Consider the following 25381-nt stretch of genomic DNA (forward strand, 5'->3'; position numbering starts at 1 on the left):
AGTGGAGATGCTTCCAGTTTAGAGAACTTGCCTCATCGGGGAGGCCAAACTAAAGGTGCTATTTTTTATTTTTATTTATTTCTTTTTGACCTACTTTTATGACAGAAAGCCTTCGAAGGCGTTTCGTTCGTAAACCTGGGAATTTAAAGAAATTCATTTGGATGTGTGACTTTCGTACTAAGATCTTCACTGCAAAAGTCCTCGCCTTGCAAATAACACTCAGGACCCGAGTTTAGTTTGCGTATGTCCAGGTTTATTTCCCATTAAAAAGTAATATGCTTGAGAATAAATTGTTTTTTTTTTGAGAGCTGTCAAATAAGAAAATTATCAAAAAGTATTTGCCATAAATGTACATATTCCAAATAAAGCAAGCAGTGCCTGTAAAAAAAAAAAAATGTTAGATCGAGGCAGCACATCTGTTGCTATATAAATTACACAGTTTTCCCTGGAGACGTTGCGTGTCAGTGGTCACGTGTGTCGCTGTTTGTTGACAATTAACAAACAACCAGAGTCATGTTTTCTATTTCCTAGCGAGTGCCTTGGGATAGATTTACTCTCTGAGTGAAGAACAGATTTTTTTTCCCCGCTCACTTGATTTTTTCTTCTTTGCTTTGCAAAATTTGGAATCGATTAGGGAATAGATTTGTTAATAGTTGCCTTAATTAGTCTGTTAATAGCTATAGGTACAGAGTAATTTTTTTTACAAGCTGCCCAAATCTTGAAGTTTGTAGAGATGTAAGTATAATAATCGTTGCCTCCGAGTGGTGTATCTTGGTAACAGCGTGTGTGCTCATTGGTAGGCAGCTACGGCGTCAACGTGCCGTAGTAATTCATCTCTTTTTATGGTGTGGGGAGGGGACTGTGTTTTGGATTTCCACGATTCGTGGGAAGTGTTTATGTGCATACGAGGAAAAGTGTCATTACGTCGTTATGCAAGCAGCACTTTGGCTCGGTAAAGAGCTAATGCATATACGTCCTTACATTTAAGGAATGTGGAGTGTGCTGTGCGATATTACACGCTCTCAGCCACTGTCCCCTCTCTCTGTCTCTCTGTGTCTGTCTCTCTGTGTCTGTCTCTCTCTGTCTTTCTTCTCTCTGTCCCTCTCTGTCTGTCTCTCTTACACACACACACACACACACACACACACACACGCAGCAGCTGCACACACACACACACACACACACACAAACACATTGGGACAGTCTCTGTCCCTAGAGATGCAAGCAATCTGCTCAATTATAAGAACAATTATTTTTTTCCCACAAACAACAATTCTCTGACAGTGGGAAGCACTGTCTGCATACTGAGATGCCATGGATGGGACACTGTGTCTCCTGTCCCTGGAGGACCTGAGATCCTGAGACCTCAGCCCCACGTGGCTGCAGAAGCTGGGGAGCTGATGGACACAGGTGAAACACAAGATGCAGAGCCGTGGCAGTGGGGGCAGGCTTCTTCTAAGGCTTCGCAGCACCCACACTTGCAGAAGCTCCCCCTCAGCCGTGTCAGGTGTGTGGAAGGCACTTCTGCCACGTCAAGCGCGGTGAATAAACACACAGCGGTGGAATCGTGGTTGATGTGCCGGCGTAATGACGTCAGTTGGGACTTGATGCGCTCGGGGAGAGGGCTGGGAATTAGAGCTGCGATTGGGGACAATGTCGTGGGGCGGAGTGGGGGTTTCACACGGGGGTAATTTTATTCTTCACAGAAAGCACAATTTACATTAAAACACAGTAATGAATCAAAAAAGAAGCCTCCTTTACTGGCGAGGTAACAGATTAAAGGGGGAAAAGGGAAGTCAGTTTGAGTTCCCGTGTGTGCACGGGAGTGTTTTACTTGTCTGCATTACGAACAGTTCAGTTACAAATCTCATAAACCGTCGGGCACATTTAACTGGAGGAAAACCTCGGGCCTGTTACTGCCAAGGCGAATCGCGTTTTGGAACGTGCGCCTCACCTGACGACAACGTAAACGCAGACGTGAGGGGGTTTGAGATCAGAGCCTCGAGATCTCCGGGGGCCGTGTGTGATTTGCAGGCGACGGCGCTGGGAGGGTGTGACTGTCCGTCGGCCGCGTCGGGATGCCCGAGACGCCTGTGAAGGCAGTCGTGTCGTTCTTTTGCTAATTGGAAGCGGAGGAAGAAGCGAACCAATGGAAAAAAAAAACAAACTTCCAACAGGTGAATGGGGTCCTGGGGGGGGCACAGGTGATCGACGCCTTCCAGGACTAGAGACGGACCGGGCTGAACAAAGAAGTGACCGCCCAGGACTCAGAGACGCGGACCGCTGAACAAAGAAGTGACCGCCTTCCAGGACTCAGAGACGGACCGCTGAACAAAGAAGTGACCGCCCAGGACTCAGAGACGTGACCGCTGGAATGCTGGAAGTGACCGCTTCCAGGATCAGAGACGGACTGCTGAACAAAGGAAGTGACTGGCCCAGGACTCAGAGACGGACCGCTGAACAAAGGAAGTGACCACCAGACTCAGAGACGTGACTGCTGAACAAAGGAAGCCTTCGCGGGGTCACGGCGGGGCTTGGGCAGCGGCGCCAGGCGGCGCCGAACACGTCCTGGCAGCAGACTTGGCTCTGTGTCGACCTAGGAAATCGGGTCTTCGTGCTGCAGGGGACAGACACGGAGACCGGGACGGGGGCGGGGGCTGTGCCGGGCGCATCTCCAGGTGCTCAGGCCACGTGGTGCTCCCGTGGCCGCCCTCTCGTCTGCCGTTTGGTCTATGAGGAGACGTGGCGGGTACAGCCCCGTGTCACAGCCCGGCAGCTGCACGCGGCTCGGCGCGGGGCTGGCGAACTGTCCGGGGCTCGGCAGTGGGTTTGGTTTTTTTTTTGACAAATCGCATGTGTCTGTTACATGTCCCTCCTCCTCCACCCTCGGCTTTCCCCTCCTTCCTTCCCTCTCTCCCCAGCGTCTGGACTACACTTCCTGCCTACCTGTTAGCAAGGAGGGAGGATGCAGGTCCCTGGCCAGCTGATCGGCTACGTCTGCCACAGACGGTCAACACCAAGGACTGAACTGGGTGTCCACGTTGTACCCACATAATGGAGATGGCTGTGATGTCGGCCGGGACACCGCCGAGAATGCGTTTCGAGGTGCCTCCGCGTCGACGATCGGTAAACGCACGCAGCATAACGTTAGGTGGCTTCTCTGAACTCCGCGGACCTGTGGAGGCCCGAAGGGGCCCGGCCCGGACCGGAAGTGTGCGGAGGACTTCCTGGAGGACTTCCTGGAGGACTCGTGCCCCCGGGAGATAGTTTCTCAGCCTCAGCGAAGGTCATGATGGCTTCTCGAACCCCTTGCCAGTGAGGTCTGCTCCCAGGCCCGCCTGGCCGCGACGCGGTCCCCGTGGGCATTTGCATGTGATTTGCATACAGTCATCTTTGCGGCAGTGGAAGAATCTGGTTATTAATGTGCCGGCTCTCCGCAGGGCCGGCGTAAGCCTTCATTTACAGAGTCTGTCTTTAGGGCACACTTCATTTCACTTAGAATAAATTATCATACATTTATCATTAGTTAGCAACTTATTAACATTAATATAAACAAATACGTGGCACATTTCTTCAGGAAGATTACGTTTTTAATCACTTAGTGAATGCAGCAGGCGGCTTATACATATTTTATTTTTTTAATGACTGTGCTTTCCCAGTGCCCACTCGCGCTGGGAATGCAGTCCCAGGCACCCTGCCTCTGTTGGCTCAGAATGCACTTAATTGAGGTGAGAGGGTTAAAATTAACTTTTCTCTTCCAGTGACAAACAAGCACTTCCCCAGACACCTTTCCCCACCTGGGACTTGCTATAGTTCGTCTGCTAAGATGTCTCAGTCTACGCAAGGAAGGCTTTAGAATTTAATTCAGTGAAATGTCAGAACAGGAAGCCAGGCATGCGAGCTCCCTCAGAGGCGCCTTGCTCAGCATTCGGGGTCTGACAGCAGATGACGAGGAAAGACGGGGTGACCGGGGACCCCGTCGAACAAACTATCCAGCCGAAGGAGCCTCGACGGGCATTTTGCACGTTCTCTTTGTTTAGGACACCATTTATAGTTTGTGTCCGCTGTCCAGAGTTGTCAGTGGCCACTGACTCTCTGAGGACAAAAATCATGACCTTGGGGCCAAGAAAGACTGGACTCTGCTCTTCATTAACGGATTGTCACAGGGCCGGTTACAGTGTCTGCACCTGCAGGTGGGGGTGGTGACAGTGTGCTCATCTCATCGGACAGCGGCCAGGTTTCGGGTCAGGCACGCTAGGACCGTAACAGTAGGCGCTGTCATTCATTCCCGTGTTAGCGTTTGTCGCTGTGAGAGCCGAAGTTGCCTTATGGACCCCCAATAACGATCACGTTGTCACGCCTTTCATAGCTGATTTTGGAATAAAGCATTTGGCGTCACCCACCAGAGCCTTGCGTTTCCGAACCAGACCGACCCCATTTACGCGGCTCCCGGGAGAAGACGCCTCCGGACTCTCTGCGTCTTTCTCTCACGGGGAGTTCCTAGCAGCGTTTCCATTTGTCCTTCTCGATCTTTCTCCCGTGATCTCGTCGTGAGCTCACCAGGGAAGGACCCCCGGGTGGGGGTGGGCCTGGGGAGACGGGGGTCTCGGGCGGCAGTGGCAGTGATGTGGGGTGACTGCGTCTGAGGGCTAGTGAACAGCGGGGTGACCAGAGTGACACCCTGTGCTCCAGGCTGGACATCTGCGAAGAGAAGATTTCAGGGGCTCTCAGCGTGGAAAGCAGCAAGGGCGTGAGGAGAGTGTGGGTCACTTAGCTTGGCCGAAGCCCTCGCTCCTCCGCGTCTATGGATGTGACATCGTCATGGTGCACACCGTAAATATCATCCATTTTCACTTTGAAAAGGGCTCTCGACCCCGTTCTGCTTTGGGCCGCGTGCGGTGGGTTCCCCCGTCAGTCTGCGGCCACCCCTACCCTGCTGCCAGGCTGTTTCTGTCACACCTGTGAGGTCAGGTCCACCTGGTACGGCGGCTTTTGAAACTCCTTGTGTAACGTGATAATGAGGGTCACCTGGTGACTTCCTGACCGCGCGACATCGCTCAGTGTGGGGAGGTCCAGCCTTCTTGAGAACAAAATTGCTCCGCGCTGCAGGCCGAGTTCAAAGGTTTCTTTGCTTTTGATGAGAGACTCTTGTGCTCTCAGGAGTGGGGCAGGCTGCCCTCCAGTGCTCCTCGCCACCTAGAAATATCACAGCAAAGGCAGGGGGACGGCGGTCCACCCCCGGGGGAGTTGGGGGCGTGGTGACAGACTCCAACCCCATCACTTCCCATGAGGAAGCGGCCGTGTTAATGGTGTCAGCAAACACCCACGGCTGCCCACGAGACTCTGCTCCCCGAAAGGCTGCTGGTGAGCTGCCCTGGGGGGCTCGGGCACTTGGGTTTTACGGGGTCCCCACCGCCCCCATTGGTACAAGGGCTCACCGTACCGGGGACTTGTGTTTTAGGGGGTCCCCGCCGCCCCCGTTGGTACGAGGGCTCACTGTGCCCCAACAATGTGTATGAACCGTGTGGTTTATGCCGCACCCCTGCTTTCCTTCGGGGCGTCTGGGACGTGGGTCAGTGCCAGGCAGGGGGTGCCGGCATGACCAGCCCCCCAAAGCCGCCGGACACGAGTCTCTCCTGGCCTTCCCTGCCGAGGACGCCCGCCAGGTGCCGCCACAGGGTTCAGAGCGTCCCGCGTGGCCCCTCTGGACGGCGCTCGGGGAGCTGTGTCAGACGTCACTCGTGTGCCTTTCCCTCTGCGGATGGCGCGTGGGGTCCCTTTGCTGAAGCCGGTCGTCGTTGCGAGGGCCGTCGCGTGCTGACTCTCCCCTGGCCGTCCCTGGACCAGCCGGCCCTGAGGCCCTGACGCACGCCAGCTTCTCCGCGAGGCTCTGTGCCTCCTGAGTCCAAGGCGGTGGGTCGTTCTCCCAGCCCCGGGCTGCAGGGCCAGGGCTTCCCCGCCCCCATCAGGAGACGCGTGCGCGGGGCCGTTACTTTTTAGCATGTTTTCTTTATCCAGCTACTTTGTAACGACAGAGAAAGTGAGAGGAGCGGCCGGCTCTCTCCCCCAGCTCCTGTTCTCCCTCCGCTGTCACCTGTCCCTTCCTCGGCCTCCGTGAGCAGAGCGTGGTGTTCGGCGCTGCAGGCGAGGTGGGGACGGGGAGGTCAAACAGGTGTCCTTGTCGCCTTTTTCACTGTTTGTTTTTACTAAGTGTATCGGGCGACGTCGGTGAACAGCGTGTGAGTTTCGAGTGCACAGCACTTCAACACGTCACCTGTGTCCTGTGATGTGTCATTGTCACATCCGATAGCATGGACCCGTGTTCCTCCTGTCCGCAGTGCGGGGGGCGTAGCCTGCCGGGTGAACTTCACCTCCACGTGGAAGGCGGCCTGCCGCCTCGGGAAGTGTGCGTGCACACACGCGTGCGTCTTCGCTCTTCGACTCGATCTCTTCCGTTCTTTCTATTGGCTGAAACGTGTCCTCCTTCCTTCTCAAACTGGAGACAGAGTGAGATGTTCTGACGTTTTATAGATCGAGACTTCTGCAGATCGAGATGGTGCTTGATGTTCGAGAGTCAGACTTTATTTCCCCGACTCTTAAGTGCAGAGACTAAATTTGTGAGTTTCTCCCTCTGTTACTTCTCTCGATTCTGCGTGTCGCAGTGAAGGCTGATCACAAGAAGCCGGTGGTCGCCTGCCAGTGCATGTGCTGGCGAAGGATTCAGTTCCTTGTCCCTTACAGGAAAAAAATAATTTGTGCAGCTTTGGAACAGCCTACGGTATTTGCCTGCCACTTAGTAGGTTTTCAATAAAATACACAGTAAGTGAATGAATTCATGACTGTATCAAGGTGCAGTGAAGATTTTACTGCCAAGAATTTTAATTGCAACCATCGCATCTATGTAAGAAACGAATTTGTGATCTCTCCAATTTTATGCGATATTGTACCAGCTTTCATCATTCGTTTGCAGTTGTAAATGATTTTTCACGTAATCCATATCTATTCTCCTTAATGTCGGCTAGTTATTAAAATGACTCCTGTCTAATTAGCCAAGTGCTATTTTTAAAGGAAGTTGGATGACAACAAGAAGAGCCGACTCAGCACCGCGGGGGGCACGTATGCTCCCTATTGATGCCCCTGTTTGCGGTTATATTCCAGAATTTTTGTCTTCGAGAAAACCGTGTCAGTGTTTCAGAAATATTCACTCCCGTCTGAGACGTCGTCGGCTTCGGTTGTAGCAAACGCTGAAATCAGAGGCTGGCGTCAGGAGCGTTCGCCGGACCACGGGCGGTCGCAGGAGGCGGTCACAGCGAGCCTCGGACGCGTGCCTTAGGGACCCTTTCCCCAGCGCTGGCGACCACAGAACAGACCTGTGTCCCATTTCATCTTCCCCGCAGTGTTCGTCATTTTTATCTTCCTTTCATGGGCTCAGAGAGAGAACTGGCGTCTCTTTTATTTTGACTTTTTCTATCTGTGTGCGTTTCACTTGACTCCCGTTTTCCCGTGATTAATATCTGGTTTTTCTTTGGTGCGAGGATGGAAAGCTGGGGTCTTTGCAGAGAGAGAGCCCACGATTTCGGAGGGAGCGTTGGTCAGATCAGCTTGCTACCTGAGAGGATAACTCGGCTCTGTCTGGAAAGTGGCACTCACCTCTCCCCACGTCCCCTTCATCAGTGTCACTGCTGGTTTTGATGACCGGACAGAGGGACCTCGGCCCTACACCTCCCCGGAGCTGAATTCTTCAATGCCTGAAGGGGTCAGGAGGCAGAGTCTCCCTCCGAGCTGCGGCTCAGAGCTCAGCCCCCAACACCCGGTCTCAGCCCCGCTGAGCGGAAGGCCCGCGAGCCTGCCCGGCTTCTGGTGTGCACGGCTGGGGGCCACACCGCCACCTGCCCCACCTGTCCCCGTGGGGAACTGCACCGCCCACGCAGCCCGACACCCAGGCGCCATGTTGCTGCCCACAGGACAGCAGAGGCGGAGAGAAGGGACTGAGAGCCCAGAGCCTGGAGCGTCACCTTCGTGGGTCTCGAGGCCACCGGGAATGGGGACACGCACGGAGGGCCGGGGTGCAGCCGGGCCCCCAGGCGAAGGCGGGAGGCGGGGAGAGGCCCAGAGCTGGAGGTCCGCTGAGTGCAGGGGCAGTCACTCCAGGACAGAGGCATTTCCGTCACTGTCCCCAACGTTTAACGTTCCTCAGTGTAGTGGGCATGTCTTCCCCGGGAAGTCTGACAAATTTCCCGTCAGACCCTCTCATCGACACTGCACTGTTCCCCGGATGTGTCCGTGGCAGGTTTCTGCCGTCGCGACGTAGCTGGTCACCGAGTCCCAGGAGGAGCCTCCTGCCTCGTGTCTCCGCTTGGCGACGGTGTCCCTGTCGGACGCTCGCGCCGCTTGCGATTGGCCCCGCTGGGCACGCCGTGCCGTCGTGATCGACGTCAGGACTGCCGTTCGTTATAATACCTATTTTGTTTTTCTTGGGGCTTGATTTTTACTTGGGAGTAATTCTGATATTCCTTAAATGGATCTTTTGGGCATCACTCAAGATGGTCATGTTTTTTCTTCTTTTTTAATCTGTCAAATAATAAATTAATAATTTTTTAAAAATATTTCTCTATTCCTAGAGTGATACCACTTAGTCACAATACTGACAAAATTTATTTGATTTTGGTTTTTAAAAATTTTATTTAAGTCCCATCTTTGGTCCATGTCTGTGCTGGTCCTTTTCAGATTTGTCAGTGGAGTATCTTGGATATGTTTTATATACGGACCATCGTTTTGTCTGTCGATAATGATGCTTTTTCCAAATCCATGTGTCTGTTATTTATTTCTCTTGGTTTCCTTCTCCCCCTGGACCTCTAGTGATAAGGGCTGGTGAGAGAGGCAACGTCTTCCTCTTCCTAATAAAAACGCTCGTAATGTCCCCCGTGAGGTTAATCTTCGTGTCTCGCCGAGGGTTGTGGCAGGTTCCAGGTCGAGAAAGCCGCCTTCTCTCCCCGGGGGCTGGTGCTCCTCTCCCTCCTTCCCGTGGCCACAGGTGCCGTCCAGTAGGCGTGACTCCTTGATAACGTTTCACAATCTATTAGACGCTTGACTGTTCCGTTTTAGTCTTACATCTTTTCTACAGTCCGTTCTGGTATTTTACAGTGTCTTAGAAACATCCCTTCTCTCCAGATTTTCAGGCGTAGTAGCAGAGGGCTTGGAGCACCATCGTGTGTCTTTAAATGTCCCGAGCATCTGTGTTTATTTACTCGCTCTCTCTTCTAATTTTCCTCATTGATATTTTCTGGTCCCATTTCCTGAATTCGGTTAACCGGAGGCTTATCATGTTTTAGTTCTGGTTTTTCTAAAGGATTTTTTTTTTTTTTTTAACATGCACATTACCCATCATCTTCCCCAGGGCCTCAAACTCACTTTCCCCAGGGGCTGCGTAGAGGTCGGGAGCTTTTCAAAACCGAAAAACTTGATAACATCGGCTGTGTGTTCACGTGGACGCTAAGCGTTAGCAGAGCCCTACGTGCTGACTTCTTCACGGGAGGACAGCGGGAGGGGACCGGCCCGCGAGCACGGGGTCGTCCTCGTCACTCATGCAGCGGGCGCCCCAGCGTATCCGCCACGGCTCCCGGACCCCCGTTCCCATCTGAGCGACTTGTCAGCCGGTCTACGTCACGACTTCTGCTTGCAGAGGTCATAAATTTCTAAGTAGTGGCTTGTTGCTATTTTTTCTTCCTATTTTGAAATAACTTATTACCAGATCGCAGTCCGAAATTTTACTCTATCCTATTTCTTCTTCAGAAATGTATTGATGTTTCTTGTGGACAATTTTTCTAAATGTTTTTGGACATTTGAAAAAAGTAGAGTCTTTGTAATAGTTTAGTTTTATGTGTAGAGAAAGCTATTAATGGAACTTTATTACTTATATTTTCAGGTTGTCTATAGTTTCCTACTTTCCTTCCTTCCTTCCTGTGACCTATAGTATGTTAAATATCTCTTATTTCTATTGTGTTCTGTCCAATTTCTCCTTATTTCTGTATTTATCAACTTTTATCTATTTCAACATATAAAATTCTATTTTAAATATTCTGATGCTCCCTTATTAATAGTCATTTTGCCTACACCGTGTCACGGTCACGAGCTGGCTTTGTCTTGACCTCGAGCGCGGCGCTGTCTCGTGTGGCTGCTGCCCCCTGCTCTCCAGATGCACCTGAGTGCGGTCCGATCTTCTTCCCAGCCTTTCGAAGTTTCGCGTAGAGGTCATGTATCTTCTGAGCCAATGTGAGAGCGTTTGTCCCTTAGTAGGTGAGTTATGGCAGTTTGGGGGGGTCCTCGTTTTTGTTCTGCATCTGGATTCTAGATCTAAAACTGTCAAATTCTGCTATTTCCGTGAGTTGAATAAAGACTCGAGTTCATCAGGCAGAAATGACAGCAGAGTATGGTGTCCTTGTGTGTGATTACGACGTGCTCTACGAAATTCGTGTGATTTAAAATTCTTGGATCACTGACGATGCCGTTTCGGCATGCGCCTGGGTCCTTTCGACTGAGGAGCTAAATCATTGTTTCCTAAATAGAGTCCGATGTTTCGTCAGGACACGGTGTGAACTAAGAAGCCCAGACCAACAGTCTGAGCTTCGTTAGCAAAAGCGATTCCATTTTTAAGGTTTTCTCATGCTAATTCCTAAGACTTCTGCTGCTTTGGGGGTCACTGCCCGGTGTAGATCAGCACGTACGTGAGCCTCGTGCACGGCGCCGAGCGCGAAGCCAGCCGCCTGCCGTCTACGACGCCACAGGTCGCTTCTCGAGGGGTGACAGGGGCGTGGCGCAGGGCGGGGGAATGCGCCAGCTGTAGTCGGGCCTCGGGCACACGGAGCTGCGTTCGTGTCCGTGTCGGTCGGTCTGGCCTGACGGGAGCTGGCCCAGCCGACCTGCCTCCCGCAGGCAGGAGCCGTTTCGGAACGAAGACGAGGAGGCCACCAGGGACAGGCTCGAACGCCGGCGTCACACCCTCTCACTCTGCCAAGACGACGTGGGAGAGCCAGCTGCGGCAGGGCCACGTACGAGCAGTTTATGCGCGAGAATTGTGACTGAGAAGGGCTGCAGAACGTGGCCAGCCGAGGAAGAACCTCCTCCTTCTGATTTTTCATAGAGCAGTGTGGAGATGGGCGTGCGGGGGCTGGGGCCGGGGCCGGGGCCGCGTGTCTGCCATCCGTGACCTTAGGTGGACGATCGAAGGGTATTCTGGCCTCTTTGGTGGATGTCATTTTGGGGAGCCATTTATGGCTGGTCCCCTAAACTCATCCCCCTTCCTGGCCAGGCAGGTGACGGAACCGCACACAGGGCAGGGTGCGGGGTATGTTGGATTCGGAGGGGCTGCTATTTCTGGGGGGCAGGCTCGCCCAGGCTGCAGGCTCTCGCTAATGATGGTCGCCCGTGAGTGGACTCCAACGTGCTCAGGAGAACTCAGAAAATCTGCATTTTTATGTAAAATCTCTGTTTTCTTTATTGGACAATTAATTTTGAATGAAAACAAAGCTCGCTGTTATCCAGTGTCCTACGAGCTCAGACTCGTCCGTGGGCTTCTCGGGCTGTGACTCTGCTGCTGGCAGGACACAGCGCATTGGGGTGTAGCAGAGCCGCTCAGCGGCGCGTGGACCTGTCACCCCTTCCTCGGTCCAAACGCGGTTAGCCGTCGGGGCTTCGGCACACATGTCCCCTTTCGTACCCAAACGGAGACCGAGTTGCTTGTTCAGCACCTGGATTCACAAACGTTCTGGAGAAGCCACGTGGGCACCGCTTTCAAGTTCTGTGAACTTATGGGAAGAGCTACGATCGTCAGTAGAAACGCAGCTAAACGCATTTAATTTATATTGATTTAACTGCGTGGAATCAGCCAAATTAAAGCCACACACACACACACACACACACACAACCACTTTAAATAGTGTGGGACAGTTCTTGACCACAATCCCGAGTTAAGCCCTTTCTGTAAATATTTTAAGTACCCCAAAGCTGGGGCTTTTGACTGCACCCTACAATCCCCGATGCAGTAAAGAGGAAGCATGTAGCAATACATATCTCTCCAGCTGGGGACATGGGGGGCCGTTTCGCACAGAGATGGCGTGTCCCCCTGTGAATTAGTGATGTGGCACTTTAATTTTCCTCCCTGAGCAATGCAGATATCGACTTTGAGGTTCCACCAGCCCCCCACCCCAGGCCAGTCTACTTGCCCCCGCGGCTTAGCGCTGTAACAGAACCCCCCACCCCCACAGTTCCCCTTCCTCCGCGGGGGATGGGGCGTCCTGCCCTGCAGCGAGGACAGGAGGGGCATTGAGCAGGCTTTTTTCTGAGACGCGGGTCTGTGCGTTGTGCCTCTGCTGTTGGCTGCGAGGATGTTTGCTTTTCAAATGGAGTTTTTCAGCCAAGATTTGTTGGCTAAAAGACTGGGCTGAAATGGACAGATTCACTGGGTAATTAGATTTAAAAATCGTAACCTTGGTTTTTGGAAATGAGTGAGGACACAGACTGTTAGTGTGGGGGATTTGTTTCGTCTGCTCCTTTTAAGGAATCGGATGTTTGGATTGGAGAGAAAAAAACATTAAATTAAATTTTTTTTTTGTATCCTAAAATGGTCGGAGCTCAAGGCTATGGCAGTTTTAAAAGTCGTTTAAAACATTTTCCACCAGCTGTGTTGCCTAACAGTGAGTCAGAATGAATAGCTTTATTTTTCTCCACTACTTTGCTCTAGAAGCAATATTTCATTTTTTAAAAAGCTGAAACATATTTTATAACCTTATCGCTATCCTTAATGCTCCACATAATTAATCGTCGAAGGTCAGTTTCTCTCTTGTTGTTAGTCTACAGGTGTATTTCCATAAGTTTTATTCCCATTTTATTTTTGATCAGTATATTTTCTGACCTTGCTTCCTGAAGCAACTCATATAAAATTGCAAACCTTTGTGATTCTAACGAGGCAAGACCTACTGATTTCGCCGTCTTGTCTGCCCTGCTGCCTTTGACCAGACAAGCAATTTACACGAACCTTATAACACGCCTCCAGCGGAGAAGGAAATAGGCATATGTCATCGGAACGCAGATGCCAGAAGGGAAATGTCAGAGGAAGGGTCTCCGTCCTTCCGACCCTTACGGTGGCCGGTTTAGAAATTTTTTCCTTGGAAAACAAATTCAGAATTTCGTAAATCGAGGTACTCGGAATGTTTGCAAAGTTCTTACGATGCAATTCGACCAGTCATCTATTAAGCCCCTATCTGTTTCCGGTACTGTGCTTGCTGTGGGGGCTCCAAGGTGTGTGTTTGTAGGGAAAACAGAATTATGACTGTGATACCACGGCCCCTGGAAAGCGGGGTCTGCTCGCTAACCTGTGGAGGTTACACGGTGCCGTCCTAATAGACTCGCCAAGATAGAAATGCTAATTCCATTTCTTAATGGGTTTTGGATTGGCTGGCGAGAAGTTTCCATGGTGACGAGAGTCTGCGGCTCCTTATTTTGTGCTTATAGGGCAAAAGCCTAGAAATGGGGCAGGCACCCATGCTCCTTCCTGCCTGTGCCCAGCCCCTCGACCCCTCCCTGCCCCCAGGGCCCCACCCGTACCCACGCCATCGTTCCTGCCCCCGCCTGGCTCCTGCTAAAACGCTGGTCCTCCACGCTCTCCTGTAACCGGCCACTGTAAAGATCTCTCAGAACAGACTGTCAGGGGCCTGCAGTCTTGATGAAGATGCTCCTGCGGGTTGTGGTCCCCCTGAGAACAGAATCCCCATTGCTCACTGTTGCTCTCCGTGGCTTCTGATTGCTTCCTCCCCCGACTGCTTCCCGCAGACATCAGGCTCCCGTTTGCCGTCCTGCAACCCCGTCCCCGGAAGGCCCTCGCCCAGGCCCTGGCACAGCGGGCTCCGCATCGGCTACGTCGGCGTGAGCTCCCCGAGGGCAGAGCCGGGAGCTGGACTGCGGATGAGGCCCCCCGCCCCGCCCCAGCCTCGCACCGTGTCCGGCACGAACGCTTGTGAATGTTCGCTCCGTGGATGAGCGGACGACCCCCTCCCAAGTTTAAGCGCGCCGGTTGAATTTCACCTGACTGGGGAAGGCGAAGCTTTTCAGAGATGCCTGCGGTGTGGCGTCCACCCTCTGGCCGTGCTGGCCTCCCCGATCCCGTCCTCCACCCTGCCAGTGGGGAGCGGCGGTCGGCATCTGCGGCGTCTCATGGTTCTGGGACCTGCCCATCCCACCCCGTGACCTTGGCCTTCTCTCTTTTTGTCCACTCTCTTTTATTTTACGCTGACAGTATGGAACCTTCCGGGAAGACGGCAGCGTTCTGTGACCCGGGGTGGAGGAGGAAGCACGGCACTGTGGCACGGTCCCCATGAAAGTGTGTCTTTGCCCGTGTCAGGGGACCGGTGAATTACAAGTGCCTTTTCTGTAGGTTCCTTTCCCGGTGACAAAACAGGGCACAGGGACGCGGGGTTCTTGACAAGCCCTGCGGTCCTTCCACGCCGTGGCAGCTAAAATCGATAAGCACCAGCGGTGAAACTTAAAACCAGCGTATGTCTCATAGAACAGATAAAGTAAGTAGAGTCAACGAAACAGAACTCAGTGGAGCTGGCAGGACGCTCAGCGAAGGTTAACTTTGTCTGCTCAGGGGAGAGTGGGGTGCAGCTGAAAGGTCTGTGGAGCCCAGGTGTTTCTGGTACCCTAGGGGCTCAGGCCAGTGAGAGGGAATGGCTCATTCCCATGGCCATTCCAGACTGTCCCTCCTGCAGAGAGCTGTTCTGGAAGAGGCAGGCCCTGCAGGGTTTTAATTGTTATGCAAATGACCTTCCAGCCCAGTTGGCCTTTCTGGCCCAGCCCCCTGTCAGGGCCTGGAGAAGAGCTAGCGTCACTCACCAGCCGTGACCTCCTCTCTGACGCCCGTGACCAGCCTCGACGCCCGGCCCTCTCTCGGCGCCCGTGACCCAGCGCCCGGCCCTCTCAAACCCCACGTGACCCTCTCAGCCCATTGACCCTCCTCTCACAGCGCCCGTGACCCCCCTCTGACGCCCGTACTCCCTCTCTCCTGACGCCCGTGACCTCTCTGATGCTGAAGTAGCTCCAACCTCATGCTCTGCTCTCGAGGCTCGAGCCACCCCCCCCCCCCACTTTTCTCTCTCTCAGACTTGACTCCGCTCGTTCTGAGCCGCAGCTGCCCACACTCCAGAAGCGTGAGCTCTGGTTTATACTGTTGCACTTAAAATCTCGGCGAAACCCCCGTCTGTTGCAGAAGGGACAGCGGTGTGCCCTATGTGCGGTGGGCGGCCGCCGACGCCGGCTTACGCGGCAGAGGCCCTGGAGCCCGCGGCCGGGGCTGGGGCCAGCTCGGCCCGGTTCCGCAGGCTGCAGACGGCCCGTTCTCGCCGTGTCTTTGTGGGCGGAGGGAGCTCGGTGCCCCTTCCTCTGCTCACAGGGCCCTACAGCCGTCCTCACGACCTGTTCTGACCCATCCCCTCCCGGAGGCCCCGTGCCAGACGCCGTCACCCGGGAGGTCAGAGCCTCAGCACGTGCGTGCGTTTGGAGGGGACAGACGGAGTCGCTGGCGGAGAGGTCACGTTTTTGTTTTATCCGCCCACAGCGCCCGGCATTCCCAGGCGGTCTCCCATCCAGGTACTAACCAGGCCCGACCCTGCTTTGCTTCCGAGACCAGACGGGATGGGGCGAGTTCAGGGGGCCGTGGCCGCAGACGCGAGGTCACGTTTGAAGGCTGCACGGAAGCAGCGTGCGGGGAACGCTGTGAACCTCAGCGTCTGTTCCCGAAGGCCACGCAGCTTGGCGGCTCCCTCGGGAGGCGAGGGGAGAGACCGAGACGAGACGCGCCATTTACGGAGCGCCGTCTGTGTACCAGGCCGTCTGCGCGCGACCGTCATCCTTAACAAAGCCCCCGAGGGGGACGCATCGTTCCCTTCTTCCCCGTGAGGAGGCTCGAGTCTCCGGAAGGTTCTGGAGGGTCGAGTGCTCGATGGCACGGTGGTTCCCGGGCCCGATGCTGACGGGACAGGGATGGAGGCGGGATGGCGGGTCAGGCTGGTCGTCGGGCGGGGCTCGCGGAGGCCGCGCCTTTGTCCTAAGGAGTGGGAGGGGCCACCCCCGCTGCCTTCGCCTGCCAGACCGTGGGAATGGACATTTTGAACCAGGGCCCCGATACCCACCGGTTCCGCTCACGCCCCGGCCCGGAGCGGGCGTGGCGGAGACGCGCTCTGCTCTCTGCTTTGTCAAGTTCCCACTCCCCGGCTCCGGAACAAGCTCCCAGCTGCTCAGAGTAATTTTAGGACTTCAAGATGAGTTTTTCCTACAAAGTGGACCCTAAGTGGCAGCCAGTGGCGTCGCCTGGGGACGTCCTAAAGAAACGGTTGTCTCTCCTGGTCTTGGAGGAGGGAAAGGGCTGGAAAATACCCAAGACAGCGGTCTGGACTGTGCCAGAGTCGCCGAGAGGTGTCACGGCCGTGGCAGGGCTGCGCCCTGCCCAGGGGTTTCCAGGACGACTCCTCCCCGCCCCCCGCTTTACACGCAGAACGGTCCTTGCTGGTCCGCTGGCCCGGCGCGCCCGCGAGGCACCGTTCACCCCGCTGTAGCCGTTTTTAATGTTCCTGCTGCCGACGCGCTGGGTCTAGAGCCACCCCGTCCTGTTTCCCTCGATCTCAAACGCTGAGCTGTTTGCTCGAACCAGAACACTCGAAATCGAAGACGACATTCTAAACATTCGGGCCAAATGTAAACAGCGGTCAGAACTTGAATAAAAAAGACCTTTTCCTCCCAATCGCATTCATATTCAACACTTACCTGCACACTCTACAATGGAAATATGTCAGCCTGGAGCGCACCCCTGGGCCAGCCACGTGGGAGCCCGTGACGCGTGTCAGAGGCCGCTCTTCGCCATCCAGCACTGCAGCTCGTCCGCGGCAGTGTGCCCGGAATAGCAATTTATTACCGGCAAGGTGCTCTGCAGAGTGAAGACCACGTTTATGGCGTATTATTGGCCGTCTGCATCTGTGCGCACGGGACTTGTCCGTGTTTCTCTAACAGGCCGTCCGAGGCTTGAAAGTGCCCTCGTGCCTGCGAAGCCCGGAGTGAAATGCAGCTGGTCCAGGGCTCTCGGAGGGGTGGGTGCATGTAGGGGAATTCAGAGACACCGTCGGACGTGGCAGTGCGTCCCAAACAGCTTGGCATGTCTGTCTCGAGCCCCGGTGCTTCAGGAGCCCTGGGGGCTGGTTTCTGTTCAGAGACGCAGGGTGACGTTTGCTTTCCAAGTCCGTAGTGACCTCACTACCCGCCATGACGAACACAAAGGCAACAGCAAGAAGCCGGCAAGGACACGGCTCCGGAAGTAGATTAGGAGTTCAGCGGGAACGGGGATCGAGGGACGCTGTGGAGAGCCTGGCTCTTTGTCAGAATTTTGGGAGGAAAGAAGTTGAGTCAAGACTCCGTTTCCCCGCCTCCCTGCAGCTAGGTGAAGCTGTGCGACCAAATTCTGGCCACCAAGGCATGAGCCTGAGTAGTGAGCACCGTCGGGGACGTTGGCTCGGGACATGTAAGCCTGCGCGGAAGCTCCCCGTGACCTGCCGTCCGCGGGCAGCAAGCTGGGGGCGAAGCGAGGCCCGGTTCGATGAGCTCGGCAAGCAGCGTGCCGCTTACTTCTCACCATGCGCCGCTGCGACGCGTCCGCTTCCTACCCGGTTCTTGGCAGTGAAGAACAAAGGCACAGAGAGGTCGACCGCCTCGCCCAAGGTCAGACGGCCAGACGGCCAGACGGGAGCAGAAGCAGCCTCCAGGTACAAAGTGTCCGACCGCAGGCCCGTGGTCTGAAGGGGTGTGCCGCACGCTTCCCCGCAGCCTCCCCCGGGGGCCCGCGGTGCAGGGGCCTCCTCACGCATGCCGCCCCGTCTTGTCCAGGAGCGGTCACTCCCGGACGTGGGGAAGGCTGCGAATGTGTCCTTGTGCCGTGCTCAGAAAGGGTGCGAGCAGAGTGCACGTCCCGTCTTTTAAAGTCAGGAAGCGCCCCCTTCTCCGGTGTGAGTGTGACCGCGGATCTTGTCCTGCCTTCCTCTTTTAAAAGCAAGCTCTAGCACGTGGGGCCCGGCTGAAGGCTACGTTTCCCCAGCCCCATTGCAGCTCACCGGGGGGGGCCGTGTGACCAAGCTCTTGCCCGTGAAATGTGAGAAGTGATTTAGGTAACACTTGAGCCTTTTCCTTAAAAAACGCTCCCTAGGTCTTTGCTTCCATTGGCTGGGCTGCAGATGCGATGGTGGGAGCAGAAGCAGCCACTTTGGCCTCAGAGATGGAAGCCACGTATTGGGAGTTTCAGTACCTCCTCCATGAGAAAAAAAAGTAAACTCACGTCTTGTATTAGCCACAGTATTTTGGGGTCCCTTTTTAATGGTATCCCAACTAATACTCTCAGAAATAGGCCTTGTATCTGGCCACTCTCAGATTTTTCTTAGGCTGTTTTGCAGAGTCTGTCTCATTTCGTGCTTGAAACTCTTTCTGTGGCACACAAGTCAGAAATGTCGTGACTTCCCATGGATTTCCATTTATGGATAAAGGGCCCTCCGAAAGACGCCCAACACCGTGCGCGGCAATTTCTATATTGTAATTATCTGTCAGGACCCTTGAGAAACCGAAAACCAAACACCGCTCTTAGGATGTTATAGATTTAAATTTTTATTTTGCAACAAAGCTTTCTACTATACCCTTTGTCGTTCCCATTGCACCCCAAAAATATACCTGTGAGCCCACAGAGCTCAGGCTCCCTTCACCTGCCGAGAGAGGAAGGCCTAGCAACCCAAGCGACATGCTCATTTATGTGTCTGGAAACCCATCTGCCAGGGCCTCTCCCGGAACGGCGGCTGTTGCGGGAGAGCCACGCAGGGCCTTGGCCATCGGCAGTCCCCAGAAACGCGTGGTTAGCATCCCTTCGCTGCGGATCAAAGAGTGGTTCCAGCCACCATTTCAATTTTCTCTCCAATTTAATGATGATAAAAGGTCCTGGATTCACAGCCCAGAGGTCCTTTTCCGTTATTTATCTACGTAGCGGGTACTGGGGGCTCGTGGAAGCTTGAAATTCTGTGATTGCAGGCTTTGCCTGCAGCTTAGCTCTCTGGGTAATTTCCCCTTCCCACGGGTCACAAATTCAAATGGCCAGAGAGCCAGGCAGGTGGCAGAGGTGTCAGCAAAGCAGGCAGGTGGCAGCAGGGTCTCTATGGAGACACGCCGTGGCTGAACCAGGCGGCTGCCACTGCACCCCCACGGCGGCCACGTGGGACTGTGGGCCCGGGGTCGCTGGGCCTTCCTCTTTCCTTAGCAGGGCAGAGGTCTGGACTTTTATGAGAAACCTCAGGTTTTTAAAGGTTAATAACTAATTTCCACAAGTGATTTTAAAGCATTTTGGGCAAAAAAAAAAAAATCTGAGCTCAATTAAAACCCCGGCTGCCTTTTCCAGACCTGCCTGCTGGCCTGGGCATGCCTGATGGCAGGGCGGTGACAGCTCGTGACAGGGCCTCGCACACAGTAGGACCGAGGGATTACAGGTGTCAAAGCACCTGGCCGCCTCACATAAACACACGTGGCCTCCTGGGACAGGAGCCGCATTTCCTTGTAGCCGTTTTGCCTCTGCAAGGGGAAGCTTCAAGTGGAAACTTCCAGAAGCGGCCTTAAAAAGCAAGTGCCTTTCCTTAGTCTCCTCTCCTCCCTGCTGGCTGGATGTCGGATGTGACGTCTGGAGCTGATGCAACCACCCTGTTTCGTGAGGCTGTTAATGAAGGACGGCGATGGAAAAAGGTGGCAGGGGCCCGTTCCCTCCCGGTCGTGCGGGCACAGTTCCCGCCCTGCAGTGCGTAGCCCTGGGCGGCATTTACTGGAGAGAAATGCGTCTCCTCGAGGCTGCTGTTCCTGTGGTCCACATAGCCATTCTCGTCCCTTCGCTCACAGCCCAGAGCCATCGGCCCGCGCAGCAGCAAGGAGCTGTCCAGTGCTGACGGACAGTCTGGGCGTGCTTGAAGAGACGCGCCCCCACCCCAACCCCATGTGAAAAATGTACAAAAGCTTCGCCTCCCCAGCGTTTGGGATCGGAGCAGCTCCCTTCATGCCGCGTCCTAGCCCCAAGCAAGTGAGAATGAAGTCGAATCTGGGTTGGAGTCCGAGCCGCTGTTTTCAGGTCTCCCCTTCCAAACGCTGGTTTAGTGTAACGGCCTCGGGCCGTCTCGGGCCCTCCTGCTGCACCAGCCGCTTGCGGCAATCTCTAAAGCATCTTCAGGGCGGAGCGTGGCTGTGCCCCGTGCTGTGGCCACGTCCCACGAGAGCGAACCTGATAGTGCTCCTCGGAGTCTCCTGGGAGTAGCCAACAGCTGGCGGCGACCGCCGACAGTGTCCACAGGCGCCGCTTGCCAGCGTGTTGGCCACCGCGTTTCTCCCAGGCCAGGCTATCAGGATAGGGCTGAGCTCAGGGTCCATGGTGGCTTGTTGGGGCGTCAGACTGGGGGACAGTATGATTGGGGAGGTGTGGCAGTTGGGCTGGCACAGTAAATTGAGAAAACTTCTTGAAATTTAAAGAGAACAATTTCTGATAGTAGGGTTTTTTTTTTTTTTTTTTTATGTTACTGAAGCGGGAAAGAGAAAATTTTTTTGTGAGCTTCTCGTCCTTTTTTCACGGGTTCCGTTTTATCTCAGGTTGCTCAAAATTATATGTGCCCGCTAGAGCGATTTCAACACGTCAGTCTTAATCAGGCCAAATGAACTTGAACTTGCTTTGCGTCGGAAGCCTTTTGCTTGGCATTCAGGTGTTCTTGGCCCGTGGTCGACGACGCCCTTATGTTTGTGAAGGGGTGACGGGAAGTCAGCACCTTGCCAGGAGCGAGGTCCTCCAGAGCTGCCGGGCCGAGCCCCACACGCAGCGGTGCCACCGTCTCAGGACGTCACGTGGCTGGCGTTTGGCGGCCCCCGTGGTGGAGAGTCGGAGGTGGCGTGAGGCAGGCCGGGTGCCTGTTCCCGACCCGCCGGTTCGCCGTGCCTCGGAGGGCGCCGAGCGGGACCTGGCCGCCGAACCTCGCTCACACACGTGTTTGTCCCACACAGAGCTCTTTTCTTAAGTCTGAAGTAATTGCCACTATTTGGAACCTAGGTAACGTCACGTGGGAAATAAAAGGTGTCTGGTTTCTCTGTAATGATCAGCTCTGGGTCCTGGCTTCCTCTTGAGACGGAGCCGGAGCTGCCATTTGCTGCCCGACTCACTGTCCACGTGCACAGTGCCTGAGCAGCCCCCGAACCCTGGCTCTTCGGGTTTCCCATTCCTGCTTTAACAAACGCCACCTGAAATGACAGTAACGAACGTCACCCTGACACTGTGTACCAGAGTGCAGCCCCCGCCGGCAACAGCTCAGCCTCTCTACCATTTTCTGAAATGACTGCATTGATCATATATGTGCCGGATATTGAAACTCACCTTTGTTAATTAGAAAAAGACATCCAGGTGTCTGGCTTTGTCATTAGAAACACTCCGATTCATAGGAATAGATTTGTTTTCCTACTCAAGAGTGGAGACATCACTTAAAAACAGCTGAAGAAGGAATGGACTACTTGATTAGAAAGGATGTCCTTTTTATTTTTTTTCCCTGTCCTAGAAAGAAGGAATTATTTTTGAAGCCTATTATCTAAAAATGTAGCTACAGCCCTGACAAGTTGTTCTTGTTACTTCTTGCCTAGTTAAGAAGCAAGAACTTGCATAAATGATTAAGGAACATAGTCTTTCCCTTAAGTGTCCAATTTAAATATGTTTATCGCCGAGAATGCCGCGGCTTGAAAAAACGAATTAAGCGATTTTTGCAAAACAGCTCTCGAAATGTGAGCAGCGAGGCAGGGCCGCCACTTCCCGGGGGTGTGGAAGGCGTGAGGTTGGCGTTTTGCTTTCGTAACCAGTAGCTGACAGCCAGGAAGGGTGCAGGGCAGGGCTGGGCTCCCCACTGCCCACCCTGGGAAGGAACCAAATAAGAGGCTTGACTGACTGCTCGCCGGGGCTGGGGGCTGCCGGCGTTTGCTGAAGGGACTTCGCAGGCAGATCTAGCATCTCTCAGTAGAAGCCCTGGACCGCACAGGCGGACGGTCCTGGGGCGCGTGCTCCCTCGGGGGGTCGGGTTCCTGGGGCTGAGGTCCCTCTGTCGGTCCCTGGCGTCACAGGTGGGGCCCCACTGTCCCGGTGAATAGACGCGCTCGTCCCCTCTGCTGCTTCCCCAGGGATCTGCCTTACGGAACAACGCGGCCAGAAGTCTGCCCGCTCCCAGGCTTCCTCAGACGCTCCATCCACATCGGCAGCTTGACATGAAATTCATTATGGCTCAGTTTTAAGGCTCATTAGTTGCTGGATCTTGGTTTTCTACCGAGACGAAGGGCAATTTGTTTCTTACTGTGGAAGCAGGGGAGCGCAGAGTACCTGGCGTCAAAAATACATATGCGTGTGCGAGTGCACACACGCGTGCACACAGACACATATGCGCGTACATGCATGTCATGGACGTGTGTGCATGGACGTGTTTATCGTATACGACACATGCATATGCGCACACACGTGTGCATGTGTGTCTACATATGTGCATCGTATGGTATACGCGCATGCACACGTGCGTGTCTGCCTATTCTGCGCGCGTGTGTAATTCTAACCACCTTGTGTGTGCCGTGTGCGTGGAGCGGGCCCCATGCCGTCACGGCGGTGTTCGGAGGGGGCGGGCAGGCTGTCGCAGTCAGAGCGCTGTCCACCGAGGGCGTCTCGGCGTCCTCCGGGGCAGCTCGCCCCTCACCGCCTTGCTTTCGGCCGCTTCCCGTTTCGCATTCACCTCCCCGCATCCCTCCCATGGACGCGGGTTCCCTCCCACCCCTTCGTTAACTGGCCTCCGTTGCTGTCACAAACGCTAAAGGTGGCAGGAATGCGACAGCCTCGGAAATCCCTTGGTGACGCGATGAGCACACGGGGGTGACTGAGCGGGTCCCCCGTGTGGCCCGAGCTCCTCGGTGAACCGGGACACTCGCTTTAGCCAGAGACCTTGCCTGGTGCCAGGCCGGGGCCTGAGCGAGCCCGCGAGGCGCCCGCAGGGCTGTGAGCCCACTGCAGGCCTTTGGGTGCTCGTCGTTGTGCACAGCCCTGGTGGCTGACGGGGTTCGGGGGCGGGACGGGGCCCGAGAGGAGGGGGTGTGCCTCCCTAGATGCGGGACATGACACGTGTCGAGATCACAGCGGTACGTCTACCTCCTCGACAGATGGAGAATATGCCTTTCTCTCTATCTTCTTAACTTTGACGGGAATTGGGGTTAAATGTTTACTGAGATGATTCTTTCTGTTTAAGACAGAAAGGAAGCGTGAGGAAAGGCGGGGGGAGGGACGCCCCAGACGTGTGGCTCTGACGAGTGTGGCCGGCTCCCCGGGGCTCCCCAGCCACTGTCCACGCACCAGCCCGCCCGCCTGCATCGTGCTGGTCGGCCCCGTCCCCGCCCCTGTCGGGCAGGCGCTGCCGGGACCCCACTTCTGCACGTGGGGAAACTAAGGCCAGAGCAGCCACTCCGGTGCCCACGGCCGCCCAGCCGGGAGCGGCACACACGGGCACAGAGCCACGCGGGCGACGCTGCGGGTCCGGGTGTGGCCTCTGCCTTGCCAGGCTCCCTCGCCGTCTGTGCGTGTGTGATGGCAGCTGTGACTCTGTGTCTACGAGTCTGCTCGCTGCTTTTGCTCACTTCGCGTTTTATCAGAAACTCCAAGTTTCTGTCCTCGGTGCCTTCACTTTGCAGCTACAGTGGTCTCGCGTGCGAGCGTCTGCCCAGGCTGTAGTTCCCGCAGTGATGTCAGCACCACGTGACAAGGGCAGTGACGTCCCCCGCCCGCCCCTGCTCGGCTGGGGTGGACCGCGCCTTTGGAGGGCGCTGACGTAGCTGGCTAGCACCCACGGGAGCGCGTGCCTGGTGGATGTAGGCTTGGGACCCAGACGCAGGGGCACCAGCCGCTCATGAGTTTGGACCCAAGACCAGTCACCGTGACCGGTGGGCGGGCCCATGAAGTAGGGGAGACGGGCTGTAGGAGAAAAGGGGGAGGCGCCTTCTCAAGTTCGCAGGGAAGCGGGGTGCCACGCGTGCAGCACCCCAGTGCCGTCACCCGCCCAGCCGTGGCACCCCCAGTGGCCACGGGTAAGCCCGCGTCCACAGCCCTGGCCAACCGGTCGGTGCTCGGCCTGACACCGTCACGGTGTCCCGGATTCCCAGCCACAGAGCTCCGGGCTGGCGCAGTTTCGCATGGACGCGTGCGAGCATCCGGTGGCTGTTCTTCTGTGTCGCGGTCACCGCTGTGCCAGCCCCCTGCCTCGCCGTGACCGCAGACGTGTATCGAGTGTGCACCGTGTTTCAGCACCAGGCACAATTTCCACAAGGGCATAATACTCCTAGTAACTCAGAGCTAGATGTCTTATCGTCCCCTTTGACTGCTGTGACGACAGAGGCATCAGGCACTTTGCCCAGGTCCCCACGGCTCCTGCGCAGTGGGAGGGGAGGGGGGACAGACGTGGGCGTCTAGAGTCCAGCTCACACAGAAACGCGCCGGACGTGCCGTCACCCGCCCAGCCGTTCTCGTGTCCGTGGACGAGGTCGCTCCGTCTCCCTTCTCCGAGGCCGTCTGCCGTCGACGTCTTGGCGGATGCTCCGTGAACACCCTCGGTCGCTCAGCGCCCCTGTGCCCGGGGAGAAGCCCAGCCGAGCCGCACCACAGGCCCTGTGCACGGCCGGCCCCTGTCTGCACGCTCTGCCGCCTGCTCGTCGCTCCCCCAGCTCGTTCTCGATAGCCCGGCCCTCACTCAGCTCTCGGCCACCAGTGTGGACTCTCCCGGGCCGGTCGCCCCCGCCGCCCGCCCCTGCTGCCCGCGCCTCATCTCATCCGGTCCTCACAGTGCCGAGATCACCGTGGTTACCGTGCCTGCTTCCCGCCTGCTCGTGTCCCGTCTCCAGGTGACCGGCCGGCCTGGTCGCGGCCGCAGCCGTCGCACGCAGCACGCACGCGCACACGGCCAGCTCTCCACGTCGAGCACGTGCTGCAGCGAACGACTATGCCTTTTTATTTTATCGAGTTATTTCTCCAGAACGAGCCTGCAGGAAGGGGGTGTCCTGCCTGGAGGACGTCTGTGTCCCAGTCCCCCAGGCTCCCTGTGTTCCTCCAGCCCGTCCCGACTCTCCCCGACTCTCCCCGGAGCGTCTCTGCCCACGGAGCTGAAAGGGCCCTGCTTCCTGCCTCCTCTTCTCGGAGACGCAGCCGCGAACCCCGTGCGCTCCGTCCGCGTCCGCGCCTTCTCCATCCTCGGAGATGCTGAGAGAGACAAGCGGCACAAAC

At 55.5% G+C, this 25381-nt stretch overlaps 1 protein-coding gene and 1 pseudogene across 1 annotated transcript in view; one reads left to right on the plus strand and one right to left on the minus strand.

Annotated features, from left to right (window-relative positions):
* Positions 1-25381, plus strand: part of TMEM132D (transmembrane protein 132D) — a 360724-nt gene that overhangs the window by 99392 nt on the left and 235951 nt on the right. The window lies entirely within an intron of this gene.
* LOC120616133 (uncharacterized) lies at positions 15602-15720 on the minus strand (annotated as a pseudogene).

The sequence above is a fragment of the Pteropus medius genome, unplaced genomic scaffold (assembly GCF_902729225.1).
Source record: "Pteropus medius unplaced genomic scaffold, Ma_sr-lr_union100, whole genome shotgun sequence".
Taxonomy (NCBI): Eukaryota; Metazoa; Chordata; class Mammalia; order Chiroptera; family Pteropodidae; genus Pteropus; species Pteropus medius.